The sequence below is a fragment of the Eupeodes corollae genome, chromosome 2 (genome assembly GCF_945859685.1).
Source record: "Eupeodes corollae chromosome 2, idEupCoro1.1, whole genome shotgun sequence".
In the NCBI taxonomy this organism is placed as follows: domain Eukaryota; kingdom Metazoa; phylum Arthropoda; class Insecta; order Diptera; family Syrphidae; genus Eupeodes; species Eupeodes corollae.
Genome location: NC_079148.1, coordinates 27,356,254 through 27,371,542, shown reverse-complemented (window position 1 = coordinate 27,371,542; position 15,289 = coordinate 27,356,254). Strand labels below are relative to the sequence as shown.

Sequence of the window (15,289 nt, the reverse complement as noted above, 5' to 3'; positions counted from 1 at the left end):
GAGCCTAAAAGTCCAACGTTTCGAATTCAAATCGAATATTTTAGAGGAGGAACTTGAACTTCAAAGTCGCGAAATTACAATCCCCAACGAAAATGTTGATCTTCAAGAAAAGGTTCAAAGTATCACGCGCCTTCTATTAGGAGAAACCCATTATTTATTTATATTAAACTACCACTTTGCGGAACCTTGGGTAACCAACGATTGCTTGGACAAGAAAATCTCGGCTTCTGAAATATATGCTGCTATTCACAGAGCGAAAAATTGAAAAGCCCCGGGCGAAGATGGAATTCCATACGAATTTTTCAAGAACGCTCCTTCGAGCTTCATCAACCAACAGAGGATCCTTTTCAATAAAGCGTTTCAAAATGAGGACATCCCCAGTTCATTTAAAAAGTCAGTGATCTTCCCGATTCACAAAAAGGAGGTCTGGACCTGGTTCAAAATTATCGAGGAATCTCTTTTATAAATGTTATGGCGAAATTGTTTTGTGGGGTTCTTGCAGGCAGATTGGAATCATGGGTTGACGTCAACAATATTCTTTCCGAATTTCAAGCTGGTTTTAGGAAAAACTATTCAACCACCGACCACATTTTCTCAATAACTTCGATTGTCAAAGCTTTCCAAGCCAGGAACAAGAAGGTCTACGCATTCTTTGTAGATTTTAAATCAGCTTTTGATTTGGTGAATCGTAATGCTCTCTTCTATAAGCTCTCGCAAATAGGTATTTCAACTAAATTTATCCATGTTATAAAAGAAATGTATTTTGATTCTCAAGCATCTGTCTGGGATAGGTCAGTTTATTCAAAATGGTTTCCAACAGACAATGGTGTCAAACAAGGATGTCTCCTCAGTGCCGTTTTGTTTTCACATAGTGAATTTTCTTCTGAAAACTCCAAGCTATGCTTTATACATAGAAACAGGTCTTTCTAAACTGTTTGCCAGTACATTAAAGACTCAAGCGGATTATATCGTAAACATTTTTAAACCAGATGAGGGCCTATTCAAGAAAATGCTGCGTTACGAAATAAGAAATGAGGATTAGTGGATGAGGAAATGGAAAAATATGGCAATCAGTTTTGATGAAGAAGTTTTAATTGAAGAAAGAAACTTGGTTGATTTGAAGGAGAAGCTCTATCGCATAATTGGAAAACACGAAACTCTGTTCGGGATGGTTTTAAAGCTACTGCTCGCGAGTCCCTCAGTAGAGTGTTGTACTCCAAACTCAATATGAGCTTAAATCAAGCAAATTACTTCCAAGACTCACTCAGAAGAAAACGGCACCAGGAATACGCGACGAAATCAATGAAATCCGGCAAGAACCATTATCTGTATCAACGATACAACGAAGGCTAAGGCATGCTGGACTTTTTGGGCGCGTTGCAGTGCGGAAACCACTTCTACGGCCCCAAAACAAGATCAAACGGTTGGAATGGACCAAAACTCATAAGGATTGGACAGATGAAGACTTCAACAGAATCTTATGGAGCAATGAGTCCAAGTTTGAGATATTTGGCTCTAATCGCAAAGTGTACGTCAGGCGCAGTGCTGAGCAGAAGATGCTACCAGACTGTTTTTCCTTCGATGGAGCAGGAGATCTAACACGAGTGATCGGAAGAATGGATGAAGAAGTCTAAAAAACGATATTGGAAGACCACGTTTTGGTATCTGGACTCATTAATCCTTGAAGGTTTTGTATTCCAGCAAGACAATGACCCGAAACACACTTCAAAACTTTGCCGGGGATACCTCAAACAAAAAGAAGATGAGAAAATTCTAAAAGTAATGGTATGGGCACCGCAGTCTCCAGATATTAACCCCATTGAGCTTTGACAGAAATGTCCGGAATCACCACATAACATCGGAATCTGCTCTTTGGGAAACTCTACAAAATTGCTGGAATAATATTCCACAAGAAAAAATACAAAACCTTGTAAGAAGATTGAACAGAATTGTAAAAAAATTATTGAATTTAAAGGAGGGTTTTTTGATGAAAACTCAATTTAGAGCTTTTATTGGTTTTTTAAATAAATAATTTATGTTAAGAATAAAACTAGTTTATATTTTTCTATCATTTACAACTAGACATGCTCTTCACTTTTTTCACGTATTAACTTTTTTCCTTAAACTTCAGTTTAGGGGTTAAAACTCGATATTTTTCAAATTTCGGAGGTGGTCTCAAACTTTTGACCGGTAGTGTATATCGTTTTCTAAGGCCAACTGTCTACTATAAACTATAACATACACCCTGATTTCGTTACAGATCTTAAAACAGAGTACCTACATACGTCTAGCGATATCGTCGTTGTTATGGTCTTTTCCACATTGGAACCAACTTTTATTTTATTTCAATGATTTTATATAGTAAACGGTGATTTTTTAAGAGCTTGAGAACTTTAAAAAAAAAAACGCATAAAATTTGCAAAATCTCATCGATTCTTTATTTGAAACGTTAGATTGGTCCATGACATTTACTTTTTGAAGATAATTTCACTTAAATGTTGACCGAGGCTGCGTCTTAGGTGGTCTATTCGGAAAGTCCAATTTTGGGTAACTTTTTCGAGCATTTCGGCCGGAATAGCCCGAATTTCTTCGGAAATCTTGTCTTCCAAAGCTGGAATAGTTGCTGGCTTATTTGTGTAGACTTTAGACTTGACGTAGCCCCACAAAAAATAGTCTAAGGGCGTCAAATCGCATGATCTTGTTGGCCAACTTACCGGTCCATTCCTTGAGATGAATTGTTCTCCGAAGTTCTCCCTCAAAATGGCCATAGAATCGCGAGCTGTGTGGCATGTAGCGCCATCTTGTTGAAACCACATGTCAACGAAGTTCAGTTCTTCCATTTTTGGCAACAAAAAGTTTGTTAGCATTGAACGATAGCGATCGCCATTAACCGTAACGTTGCGTCCAACAGCATCTTTGAAAAAATACGGTCCAATGATTCCACCAGCGTACAAACCACACCAAACAGTGCATTTTTCGGGATACATGGGCAGTTCTTGAACGGCTTTTGGTTGCTCTTCACTCCAAATGCGGCAATTTTGCTTATTTACGTGGCCATTCAACCAGAAATGAGCCTCATCGCTGAACAAAATTTGTCGATAAAAAAGCGGATTTTCTGCCAACTTTTCTAGGGCCCATTCACTGAAAATTCGACGTTGTGGCAGATCGTTCGGCTTCAGTTCTTGCAAGAGCTGTATTTTATACGGTTTTACACCAAGATCTTTGGGTTAAAACTTCCATGTCGTCGAATAACACAAACCCAATTGCTGCGAACGGCGACGAATCGACATTTCACGGTCTTCAGCAACACTCAAAAACAGACGCAATATTCTCTTCTGTACGCACTGTACGCATTCGTGTGGTTGGTTTAATGTCCAATAAAGTAAACTGAGTGCGAAACTTGGTCACAATCGCATTAATTGTTTGCTCACTTGGTCGATTATGTAGACCATAAATCGGACGTAAAGCGCGAAACACATTTCGAACCGAACACTGATTTTGGTAATAAAATTCAATGATTTGCAAGCGTTGCTCGTTAGTAAGTCTATTTATGATGAAATGTCAAAGCATACTGAACATCTTTCTCTTTGACGCCATGTCTGAAATCCCGCGTGATCTGTCAAATACTAATGCATGAAAATCCTAACCTCAAAAAAATCACCCTTTATATAAAAAATCAAATTGCTTTTTTCCACACCCATCAAATTCATCCACATTGTGTTCAAAAGAAACAGTTACCAGTTGGTCTGGATCTCAAGCAAACATAATATTTTTGACGAATAAATGTATTTTGTAGCCTGCAGCGAAATGGTGAATTTGACTGTAATGTCATCGTCAGACAGCAAAATATTTTTGCTATTAAGAGTAATGTCCCTTGTCAAGAGTGAGATAATCTCATGAGTATTATTTCTTCTCATAAAAAACCCGTTTCCTTAGTCGTTCCAAAGGCTGACTGTTGAATAAAAATATCAAGCAGGTCTCTTTGACTTCTAATGGATAGAAACATCTTAGGAACCCAACCTAAGGAAAAGGCGAGTAGTCTAGACTAGAAGGAAAACACTAGGATCACATTATTTGATGAATCATACTGAAGGGATGCAATAGATCCATTTTCATATACACATGTACAGTGGTGGAAAACTAATTAGAAACAATGAAAAGAGTAGACATATGCACTTTTCTTATCATTGTTTATGCTCTTCACACACAAAAAATGATAAACGGTAAAATACAGTTCTCTTTTTGCTGCTATTGTGGAGCATGTTTTTAGTTTGCAGGTTTCATAAACTGTTAATTTGTTAATATCGGCAATTTAAACCAGCTTACAAAAGAATATTTGAAATGTAAGCTTGGAAAAATAATTATAAACAGTGAGCAAATATTGAAGAAGTGATATTATTTAACGGTAAATCTTTGGCGCTACATTTTTGTTTGTTCAAATATCTTATCTTTACTATCTAGTTCAAAAAAAATGGGTAAAAACAAGAGCTGCACACCAGAGCTAAGGAAGATAATTATCCACAAGTACTGCAAGGAAAAAGCTACCATGGATAACATCGCCAAGGATTTGCTTTGCTCCAAAAAGATGGTGTATGGAGCAATTAAGGGAGACAGGCAGCACGAAAACTCCCAAAAGGAAAAACCGTACAAGAAAAACAACTGCCAAAGAAGATAGACTTATTTGTAGGCTTAGCAAGGCCAACCCTTTTTGCGACCAGCAAGGAAATTCATTCAGCTGTGTCATGCCAATTAAGTACAGGAGTAACGTCTAGGACAATAAGGAATAGATTGCTGAAAGTAGGTTTGCGGGGTTGCACTGCTCAAAAAAATTTAAAACGTTGATTAGCATTTGCCAAGGAACATGGACAAAAACCATTAGCATTTTGGAAAAAAGTATTCTGGAGCGATGAATCAAAATTTAATATGTTTGGATCTGATGGTAAAAGATATGTAAGACGCCCAATTAACAAAGAACTCGATCCTAAGTATACCATCAAAACGATCAAACATGGTGGTGGAAATGTGATGGTTTGGTGAGCCTTTTCGTGGCATGGCGTTGGTCCTATTGTGCGCATCGATGGCCGAATGGATCAGCAAATGTATAAAAACATATTGGAAAATGTTATGGAGCCATATACTTTTGATCATTTGCCAGTTTCATAAATTTTTCAACAGGATAATGATCCTAAACACACTTCACGTTTAGTGAAGTCTTGGTTTGAGGAAGAAAACATCAATGTTTTAAGCTGGCCAGCACAAAGCCCTGATCTCAATCCGATCGAAAACTTGTGGGCTGACGTTGAGAGAAGTTTGGGAGTCAAAACTTCCAAAAACTCAAATGAGCTCTTCAAAAACATAGAAGAAGCTTGGCGGAATATCCCACTTCAACGCTGTCAAGATTTGGTAGTTAGAAACGGTGTGCAGCTGTAATTGCTAATAAGGGTTACCCCACAAAATATTGATTTTTTCAATCGAACAAAGGTATTTTGAAGTAGAAAATATAATTTCTTTACCTTTTATTTGTATTTTTCTTTTTCAGTGAACTGATGTTTCTAATTATTTTTCCACACTTTTATTTTGTTTTTTTTTTTTTTTCGAATATAGTGCTATTTATGTTATAGTTTTTTTTAATAACTTTTTCATAAGTTTATATAAAATAACATTGTTTTTGTTATTTGTTAATATTTATTTAGTTTTAATAAGGTTTTCTACCTTTTGTAAATAAAAAAGTAAAACGAAAAGTTTGTTTCTAATTATTTTTCCACCACTGTATGTAATTTTCACTTATATGCTTAGTTGAACATACATTAATATGAAAGTGCTATACAATCACTCCGGGTTTCATTGGAAAAGCTCACCTGTCCCCAGGTTAAAACAACATTAACAATAGCTGGAAAAGATATTTGTTCTTAAAAATACAAAAAATATTGGCATATCATTTATTATTTATAAGCATTTATCCAAAGAAAATATTATCTAACTTAATTAATTGTCAAACTAAGCAACCGATTGAACTTTACCTGTTCTTGAACTATTCTTCATTTATTGTTTTTGTATTCTACTCATATATTATTTTATCGCTTTTTTGTTACATCATAACGAGCACTAAGTTTCCATATTAACTGAAGAGGGAAAAAGAAACCGTAATATAAAATTTACATAATTTAAAAAAAACTCGTTCTTAAAGCATTTTTTTGTTAACGTCTCTTGTAACGTTGGTGTATACATAATATATATAAGAATAAGTACTTATACCTGTAAAATGTCTTATTAAACGAGTCATTTTGTACTCATTGTTGATTTAATCTTGTTTTTTTAACAACTGAGACTTAAGTATATAGCATAACAACGGTATCCAAATTAATTTAAGCTTATTTAATTAGACTTTTTGACAAGATAATTACTGTAAAAAAAAAACTTGTTACTTAACTGAAATATTTCACACCTGTTAACCGAAGAAAATTGTTTAGGAGCATATGTGAGTACACGTATATCCATACAAAAACACAATTAATGACGTAATTATAAACTTCTAAGATTGATGTCATTCATAGAACGATAGGAGCAAGTATTTTATATTTAAGTAGAAACTGTACCATAAAATAACCAGCACAAGTGGTATTGTTTTTTTTTTTAATTGGAAACATTCTTAAACTTTGCTCATGATCAACTTACAGAGTCGTTACATATCCCCATAAACCTATAATGTAAATGATATCTGTTTCCTTAATTATAATTTATTAATCTGTAGGTAACTTACCTACACGTGAGGTGATTAAATAACAATCAAAGTAAAGATAAAATAATAATTATAAAAGCATAGCGCTTGGATATTCAACCTTGACCCATTTGCAATTATTATTTTTATTTACCAATTAGCTTATTTGATTTACTTTTAATCATCTTTAATGATTTAGATAACGAACAGTAAAGCCCAAATTAAACGAGGCATGATAACCTTCTACTACAATTGCAATTATGAATAAACTTCCTGTTAGTTTGTTTCTACCTACTTTTTTTTACATCTTAATTAAACTGCGAGAGGGGTTACTATGACATTAAGTTTTTATTATTAACTATTACTTTTCTATAACAAATAATCAATCAAATAATAATATTTGGGCCAATTCTGTTTTGTTAAGAGTCAACATGTTGTTCAATCCGTTTTCAAAATTGGAAAAAAGTCATCGCTTACAACCAAATAGCCAAATTTTGACAAGCAAATGGAGGCAGAGAATTGTAAAATTTTAAATTTTGCACAAATCTCAAAAATCTCACAAATGAAATTTGAAATCAATTTAAAATTGATGTAGACTTCTTTGTGTTGTGGAATCTGACACGAATGAGATTTTAACATCCTTCACTTTCTAGTATTGAAACAATTTAATGTAGATTATTTGAGTTTGGAATGTATTTTCCAGTGACAGTTTGACAGCTAGCAAATGAAATTGCATTAAGAGAATGGTCAGATTCAGACAACAAAATGACTTAATTTTAACCGAGGCAGCTGCCTAGTTTCTTAGGTGTCAAAATTTTCACACTCTCAATCTTACTTTACCTCTCAACTCTAACTCATCGTGTTAGAATTTCCAAAAAGACTTCTAAGGCAAGCTACAAGTCCATCACGATTTATATTTTGTATTGTAAAGACATGACTAATTCTTTTGCAAATCTGACAGGGGAACCTTTTAAACAAGACATTAACTGGAGATATGAAGAAAATAAGTTTTTTGCAGAGTAATAAAGTTCCAGCTTTCAGTCAAAAACATGATCAGCTCTTATTTTGACATAAGTGGACTTGAATTGATAGTTAGGGAAATTTTTTTTAAACTAACGTTCAAGTCAATTTTCTAATAAGCCGTCTTAATTAGAAGACAGCAGGTCAATCAGATACTTAAAACTTGTTGTTCCTTTAAGTCATTTAACTTGTAATTTGTAATTTGCCAACAACTTTATGATGTTGCAAAGTAAATGATTTTGCTTTTAATTTAAGATTTGCAAATTTTTCAAGAAATTAAGGCTTACACAAATGCCAATTCACTTTTTATGTCAGTTTGATAATAAGAATTCGATTTTGAAAATGGTGTTAAGGCATTTTCGAAATACATAATTCATATCAAGCCCATATACGAGGGGCGTTCAATATATTCTCGGTATCGATATGAAAGAAAATGCGAATTCAATTTAAATTGTTTTTATTTTTCAATATAATCTCCCCCAACATCAATGCATTTGTTACATCTTGAGATAAGCTTTTTTAAACCCTCAAAAAAATAAGTTTTCTCTTTCCCTGCAAAATACCCATTTATTGCCGACTTGAGTTCTTCATCATCCGAAAATCTTTTTCTACGAAGACATTTTTTCAAATCCGGAAACAGGAAGTAATCACTAGGGGCAAGGTCTGGACTATAGGGTGGATGTTGAATTTCTTCAAAACCACAATCTCGCACAGCAGCCTTGGAAACTCGCGCCGTGTGAACAGGAGCGTTGTCATGAAGAAGCAACACACCCGCTGCGAGTTTACCCCGTCTTTTCTTTTTAATTTCCTCCCGCAAATTATGCAAAGTGGAAGCGTAGGATTTGGCGTTGATGGTTTGAGTCCCAAAAAACTGTAGCCATGAGCTTCCCGGCAGACGGAGTGACTTTGAACTTCTTCGGGGGGTCTGTTCCTTTTTTATGGCACTGCATGGACTCTTGTTTGCTTTCAGGGTCATAGTGGTAAACCCATGTTTCGTCCCCAGTAACAATCCAATGCATAACACCGTCCGCGTTCTCACTACACATCTCCAAAAGCTCTCTACAGCATGCGATTCTCACTTTTTTCTGAGGCGCTGTGAGCATTCGTGGCACACACCTTGCACTGACCTTTGAAAGGTTAAGATGGTCATGAAGGATGGTGTGAATGGTACCAGTCGAAAGCTTGGTGATCTCTGCCATCATTTTCACCTTTATTCGGGCATCCTCGAGAACAAGTTTTTCGACTTCTTTGATGCTTTCTCCCGTACAAGCACTAGCCGGGGCGCCGGAGCGGGGGTCGTCTTCAATGCTTTCTCTGCCTCTCTTGAACTCACTTGACCAGTTTTGCACAGTTGATAATGAAAGTGCGGAACCCTGGTAAACTGCCACCATTTCTTCATGAATAGTTTTTTGACCTTTTCCTTGCTTAGTGAGAAATTTAATTACAGCGCGATGCTCAATTTTCACCATCATCGTCTCAGTTGCCATTATGATTCTGTTTAAATAGAGATTTAACGGTGAATAATAATCACATTTATATGAAATTTTACATGAATGCACTAAAATAATAGTATTACTTGATAAATAAGTCAATTTATATATATAACCACAGCTTCACCCCGATACCGTGAATATATTGAACGCCTCTCGTATTTCATTTGAAGTGCAGCAACCGAACACAAATTTAAATACAAAATTGACAGTTCGCATGGACACCGACACTACTGTCATTAAAATTAAAGAACTATAAAACAGTGACAACAAGAAAATCAATTTTTAATCAAGTCTTATTACGAAAAAAATCTATTTTTTTTTTTTTGAAATAGAAATTGACAATAGATATCAAAATCACCAGTTTAAGAAAAGAAAGAAGGTTTACAAATTAACATTTTCATTATTAAAATAAAATTACTCAAAAACAAGTGTACAGTGAATCAAAAAAGTCTGCGTACAAATAAAACAAATGGAAATAACTTAAAAATTCCGCTTTATTTTAGGAATATCTTAATGAAATATGCTTCCGTGTTTTATTTAATTTTATGTATTCTTACAAAATAAAAATTAAAGCTTATAAACAAATTCACAAAAAAAGATATTTACAAAAAATTAAAACACTAACAAAATTTGTCCCAAAAAAGTCTGCGTACGACACTGTATTTTTTAACTTAATACCTTGTTTGGTATCCCTTAGCGCTAATAACAGCTTTAAGTCGATTTTTCATGTTAGAAACAAACTTCTTTGTATCGTCAGGTGTAATTTTATTCCACTCTTCCTGCAAAACTGAGCCAAGAACAGCTTGCGAAGTAATGTTATGTTGGCTTCCTCCAAACCATGGTACGGCCATCGGATTTAAACAAATTGAATTTGCTTTCGTCACAAAACATAACTGTTTTCCAAAACTCGTCTGGTTGTTTAATCCAGTCCTTTGCAAACACTAAACGCTTCTTAGCGTTCACTTTTGAGATTTGCGGCTTCCGTCTTGCGATTCTACCATGAAAATAATTTTTTTCTTAGAACAACTCTTACTGTCTCTGGATTAATGTTCACATCAAAATCTCGTAAAATTCCCGACGCGATTTTGGGAGCACTTATTTTAGAATCCGACTTAACCTGTCGCAGTATGTGGTGTTCTAAACGCGTGGTTACCTTTTTAGGGCGCCCTGATCGTGGTTTTACTTTTAAAGTTTTTTTCACCACTCTTTGGACAGAGGAATGACTTCTGTGAACAATATCACCAATTTTTCGTAATGTAGTCCCCTTGTACAACAAGCTCAATAATAATTGACCTGGTATCCATAGGAATTTCACAATTTTTTCGACTCATTTTAAAAATTAGCTCTATCACAACTATTTTTCACTTTATCAACTCAAATTATAATAATTTTCAGCTTTGCTAACTCAAATTTTCAACTGATAATTATATAAAGAAGCCAGCAAAACACAATTGACAAGATAACAGTTAATTTCTCGTTGCACTTCACAATTGTTTCTAAGTAAGAACAGTGTCATGTGCAGCCTTTTTTGGGACAAATTTTGTTAGTGTTTTTTTTAATATCTTTTTTTTTTATAAGCTTTAATTTTTATTTTGTAAGAATACATAAAATTTAATAAAGCACGGAAGCATATTTCATGAAGTTATTCTTAAAATAAAGCGGAATTTATAAGTTATTTCCATTTGTTTTATTTGTACGCAGACTTTTATGATTCACTGTATATGCATATAAACGGTAATTTTTTAAGAGCTTGAGAACTTTTTTTAAAAAAAAAAACGCATAAAATTTGCAAAATCTCATCGATTCTTTATTTGAAACGTTAGATTGGTCCATGACATTTACTTTTTGAAGATAATTTCATTTAAATGTTGACCGCGGCTGCGTCTTAGGTGGTCCATTCGGAAAGTCCAATTTTGGGTAAGTTTTTCGAGCATTTCGGCCGGAATAGCCCGAATTTCTTCGGAAATGTTGTCATCCAAAGCTGGAATAGTTGCTGGCTTATTTGTGTAGACTTTAGACTTGACGTAGCCCCACAAAAAATAGTCTAAGGGCGTCAAATCGCATGATCTTGGTGGCCAACTTACCGGTCCATTCCTTGAGATGAATTGTTCTCCGAAGTTTTCCCTCAAAATGGCCATAGAATCGCGAGCTGAGTGGCATGTAGCGCCATCTTGTTGAAACCACATGTCAACCAAGTTTAGTTCTTCCATATTTGGCAACAAACGATAGCGATCGCCATTCACCGTAACGTTGCGTCTAACAGCATCTTTAAAAAAATACAAATACAATGATTCCACCAGCGTACAAACCACACCAAACAGTGCATTTTTCGGGATGCATGGGCAGTTCTTGAACGGCTTCTGGTTGCTCTTCACTCCAAATGCGGCAATTTTGCTTATTTACGTAGCCATTCAACCAGAAATGAGCCTCATCGCTGAACAAAATTTGTCGATAAAAAAGCGGATTTTCTGCCAACTTTTCTAGGGCCCATTCACTGAAAATTCGACGTTGTGGCAGATCGTTCGGCTTCAGTTCTTGCACGAGCTGTATTTTATACGGTTTTACACCAAGATCTTTGCGTAAAATCTTCCATGTGGTCGTATAACCCAAACCCAATTGCTGCGAACGGCGACGAATCGACATTTCACGGTCTTCAGCAACACTCTCAGAAACAGACGCAATATTCTCTTCTGTACGCACTGTACGCATTCGTGTGGTTGGTTTAATTTCCAATAAAGTAAACTGAGTGCGAAACTTGGTCACAATCGCATTAATTGTTTGCTCACTTGGTCGATTATGTAGACCATAAATCGGACGTAAAGCGCGAAACACATTTCGAACCGAACACTGATTTTGGTAATAAAATTCAATGATTTGCAAGCCTTGCTCGTTAGTAAGTCTATTCATGATGAAATGTCAAAGCATACTGAGCATCTTTCTCTTTGACACCATGTCTGAAATCCCGCGTGATCTGTCAAATACTAATGCATGAAAATCCTAACCTCAAAAAAATCACCCTTTACTACCTAGACCTACCCTCTACTGTATTGTGAAGTATTTTTTCTTTGTTTTTTGACATCTTAACATTTTTCAAGATGAATATTGTGTTGACAGTTTAATTTCGAATTTGTACTTTTGTCTCAGGAATTTCCATTGTGAAAAGACAATGCCTGTCACTTTCTCTATCGTCGTTTCCTTGCATTTAAGATAATGTTCCTTCTTTTTGTTTTTTTTTCTGTGTTAAATCACTTAATTGTGTGTTAAATATTCTTCCAAAATCGGCAAGACTATCTTTCAATGTTTCCTCTCAAATCTATTTATAGACTTTTATCGTGTCTGACATATTCTCACTTTTTTTCCTTCTTGTTTTCGTTTCGACTGCCATCGTCATTCTCATTTAGTGTATAGGCAGGCTTGTCTGCCTGCCCCACAGCCACACTCCCCATTTTTCATTGCATTGTTTACTTCGCATAAATCACAAAGTGGAATGTTCAAATATGTGTCAAGTTTAATCGGTTTTATTCTGTACGATGATGCCTATATACTCGTAGATTTAGTTGTACATAAAACGTCAAATTCTTCGAATTATTTAACCGACAACTTCCACAGAATTTGGTTATCAAGTTGGGTTAAAAATGACTAAATGATAAAACAAAAAACCCCACGGTCACAGAAACATATTATTGTAAGTGATGTTTAATTTTCTGTTGTGGTTTTGAATGACATCATTGTTAAATGCCTGTTTTGGGAATCAATCCTTCTCAATAGAATATATTTTTATTGTATGAATTTTAAAAATCTTGCATTGAGTCTTGATTTGTTCTACCTCAGAAACCTTGACACTGCTTGGCACCACCAAATATGTCATAGTAAAAATGTTCCTTTTGAAATATAAAATAATAAAAATATGTACATATAGTAATTGTTATTACTCGTATGCTGGCGTCATTTAAATCACCCGTTTTTTTCATTTTTTTATTTTTTTAAATTTGAATACATTTTAAGTCAAAACTTTGACAAGTGGTTTACCCCTGGTTCAAAACACGTTCAAAATACTAATAAACGATGCTCGTGTTTACATTGCAATTTATACGTTCATCGAAAGCAATTTTTATGAGCGTTTTAATGGACACATGGTGAGTTCAAGTGTAAACATCGCGAGTGCAGCAGTTGAATATGAATATAAATCATTTTTATTACTATATTTTTATTATTTGCTGTAGCTTTAATTGTAAGATGAATGACGTCGTCGTTTTCTGATTGGGAGATGATATTTATGAAGGTACATACATAATATTGATGTTGACGATTAAAGTATTATTCAATTGTGATGCTTATAAACATACGCATCGCATCTCAGGTTAGAAACGACGACATTTCGTGACTTTTTAGCCTTGTAAATTACATTTAAAATTATGAGGCCTTGATTCAAGTTGATAGATGTTACTAAGTTTAGTTCACAGTGTATAATCCAGGTACGATAGTTAAGAATTTTAAATTTTGACAGAAATTTTAATGTTAAAATTTGATATGTAAATTCTTAAGTTTTCATTTATTCCTCATAAGTGTCTACCAGAAGTTCAATACAGTACGCAAAGTTTCAGTGACTCACAAGTGAGTGTATAAAAACAATTAATAAACAATTACAAAATTAACAACACCTTTCCATAAGGTCAGAACTGAAATATTCAATTTTACTAACCTTGAACAATTAGAATTTTATTTCGTTAAGGCAAAACTAATTATAATGTTTAATTTGTTGTTCATTTTCAATTTACATATAAATATTTGAAAAAAATGTATTAAATTGTTACTTATTTTCTTTTCGGCCGTTCCATGGGCTTAAATACTTAATTAGGTCCTCAGACCTATGGGCATAGGGCCTCTTCTACGCCTACGCGACATCGTGTACCGTTTCCAGAGATGTGTTTCAGCTCCCTCCAACTCTTGCCTAGTGACACTGATTCCGCCTCGATTCCGCGGCAACTGTCGACGATCATATCACATGAAATGTATTGACGCCCCTTATAGTACTATTAAGCTTTTCAAGGAAAGGAAATCTTTTTACTTTTTCTGTGACGAGTGCGATCCGTTTGCACAGATTAACATTACTCGCGACATAATACAAAACAAATATAATCTAGAAAAGCTGCATAACCAATTACTTCGTCTTACCGAAAAAGTTGACAAAATAACCACTTTGTCACCAAAAAAAAAGTCGAAATGACTCATAGTGGACCGCTAAATGACACCTCATCTTTAAACCAAATAACTGACGAAACTGACACAATTCACAACATGGATTCTCATAGTGTCGAAAATGAAATGACTCATAGCCGATCGCTAAACGATGCAGCATCATTAAAGCGGAAAATTGACGAAACTGACGCCGAATATAGTGAAGCTAATCCCTCAACGAAGAAGCCTGCCAGGGCCGCTTCTCCCTCTGCATCTGAACTCCCTTCTCAACATCTTCAATCAACTCTAACCTTATCAACATCTTCAGTCCCGATCAAAGCAAAAGCAACTTCAATATCATCAATAGAGCCATTACTCGCAAATTCAAACCCATCATCATCAACGTTAGCAAACTCATTGTTATTTTCATCCCTTCCAAAGAAAACTCATCTAAACTCACCTATCTCATGTGGATTGAAAGTAGTAGAAGGCCATCGAACTTTATTTTTATCTAAACTTGCCCCTTCAACAAACGCCCTCGATATTAAAAACTTTATTTCGAACAAGACTGATACGTCGCTATTAAAAGTTGAGAAAATGATTCATCGAAACCACTCGAAATATGAATCTTTTAAGATAAGAGTTCCAGACTCAATCTTCCACCTTCTAAACTCAACATCGCTTTGGCCGAAAGGGATCATAATACACGAATTCGAGAATAAACAAAATAATAATATAAAGTCGTCATCCTTTAACCCTTTTCAAGAGACCCGGACAATGCATTATTATCAAAGAGGCAGATTAAACAAGTTTTGATTTATTACCAAAACGTCAATGGCCTAAGGACAAAGATCAATACGATCTATAAAAATATTAACAA

At 34.8% G+C, this 15,289-nt stretch overlaps 1 protein-coding gene and 1 long non-coding RNA gene across 5 annotated transcripts in view; one reads left to right on the top strand and one right to left on the bottom strand.

The window, feature by feature from the left end:
• The window catches only part of LOC129947632 (moesin/ezrin/radixin homolog 1), a 66,464-nt gene that overhangs the window by 29,183 nt on the left and 21,992 nt on the right, over window positions 1-15,289 (top strand). The window contains exon 1 of one of the 4 annotated variants that reach the window (XM_056058269.1): window positions 13,718-13,845. The exons of the other annotated variants lie outside the window; for them this stretch is intronic. The gene's annotated coding sequence lies outside the window, so the exon portion shown is untranslated. Of the gene's footprint in view, window positions 1-13,717; window positions 13,846-15,289 lie in introns of those variants that run through there. 4 annotated transcript variants of the gene reach the window in all.
• LOC129947635 (uncharacterized) lies at window positions 12,312-13,641 on the bottom strand. The gene is made up of 2 exons (XR_008781737.1): window positions 13,190-13,641; window positions 12,312-13,112 (listed from the first exon to the last, which is right to left on the bottom strand). It is a non-coding gene; the product is annotated as an uncharacterized LOC129947635 (long non-coding RNA).